The 1,679-nt window shown below is 44.7% G+C and overlaps 1 protein-coding gene and 1 pseudogene across 1 annotated transcript in view; both read left to right on the top strand.

The window, feature by feature from the left end:
- ACTN2 (actinin alpha 2) overlaps positions 1–1,679 on the top strand; it is a 95,141-nt gene that overhangs the window by 30,619 nt on the left and 62,843 nt on the right. The window lies entirely within an intron of this gene.
- Positions 719–1,679, top strand: part of LOC115872344 — a 2,277-nt pseudogene continuing 1,316 nt past the window's right edge.

Genomic DNA, 1,679 nt, shown 5'->3' with positions numbered 1-1,679 from the left:
TTATCAGCAATTTGGTTTTATCTCTCTAGAGAACCCTGTCTAACACAATTGTATTCTAAGGGACCTTGAGTGTGGATCAAGGGGGAAGTGTTTGAACAGAACAAGGGAATACTGCCACATTTAAAATCAAGAAAAGTGTGCATCAAGGTGGTATCCAATGGTGGGTTTCAAATAATTTAACAACCAATTCTCTGCCTTGATGACGGTTTTATATATTAAAAAAAAAGATAAGCCAAAAGGTAGTTTATTATTTCATAGAGTTAATACTTAAATAAGAACAAAAATGAAGGCACCCGAAACTAGATTGTGTTATAAGGAAGGTTTAAAGTATGAATGAAAAATATTAAATAATACCTGGCAAAAACACAATAAAACTGTTACTTAAGATATTTCCACAGTGCTTCTTTGTTGTTGTGGTTTTGCCTTTCAAATAGTTTTAGTTTCTTTTCCCATGTCCATATTGTTTGATTGGAATCTTCACTTGCCATATTCTTCTCTTTGATTCGAGCATCATTGCCTGTGTGCACCCATGAACTTTAAATGAGAGTAAGGGTTCTTCCACTGCCCCAAGATGGGAGGTGCCAGAGAAAAGGTCTCGCATTTTTCTCAGACTAGCATTCCTCCTTCAAGTAAAAGGAACGCATTCTTGGAGCTTACTTGACAAAGGAAGAAGAAGGATCATTCTGAAATGGAAAAGGTAACATCCCACTCAGTTGCTATGGTCCACAGTCTTCTATTACGGGATGGTAGTGTTGATACAACCAAAGCCATGTGTACAGCAGAGAAAAGGCCGGGACCTGAGAACAGCCTGTGTGAGGAGAAGGTTCGCCCATGCGTGGACTTCATCAAGGACCTTGGGCATGGATCAAGACCTGCCACTTGCCCCCAAGCACCGTGTTTGGCGTCCAGAGCTCCAGGCAAGAGCTGCCAAGAGCTTGATGCTGGAGGCTCTGTTGGGGGTTGCCCTGCCCAGGGGCAATGGTATTGTTATGAGATACCTTCTGGTAGAAAACCGAAAAACACTTTGGAGATGGAAATGGAAGTAAAAGAAGCACAGGATGCCATGGCTGGGGACAGAATGGGGGTCAACCATGAGCTCACTGATCAGGAGATCAGCTCCCCAGCTGTCCCAGATCTGATCTTGATTGACCTTCCTGGGATAACCAGCGTGGCTGTGGGCAATCAGCCAGCTGACAGTGGACAACAGATCAAAGTCCTCATTAGGAAGTACATCCATCAGCAGGAAACCGTCAGTTTGGTGCTGGTCCCCTTGGATGCAGACATCACCACCCCAGAAGCACTCAGCATGGCTCAGAGAGTGCATCCCAATGGAGACAGGACGATAGGCATCTTACCAAGTGTGACTTGGTGACAGAGGCACAGAAGACAAGGTGGAGGACATGGTGTGTAACCCAAAGAAAGGCTACATGATCCTCAAGTGCTGGGGTCAGCAGGACATCTAGGAAAGGCTGAGCCTGGCCAAGACTCGGCAGACCTTCTTCGAGGACCATGCCCATTACTTAGGTTTCCTCTGGAGGAAGGAAAGGTCACATTTCTATGTCTGGCAGAAAGACTCGGCGCTGAACTCATCGCACACATCTATCAATTTCTGCCCGTCTGTGTTAGTCTGGTTACTTTAGAGAAACAAATCCACAGAAACTCATGTATAAGAGAGAGTT

The sequence above is a fragment of the Echinops telfairi genome, unplaced genomic scaffold (assembly GCF_000313985.2).
Source record: "Echinops telfairi isolate 266 unplaced genomic scaffold, ASM31398v2 ScPeMD7_7424;HRSCAF=8462, whole genome shotgun sequence".
Classification (NCBI taxonomy): Eukaryota; Metazoa; Chordata; class Mammalia; order Afrosoricida; family Tenrecidae; genus Echinops; species Echinops telfairi.
The sequence above is the reverse complement of the archived record's forward strand: the minus strand, read 5'-3'. Positions and strand labels throughout refer to the sequence as shown.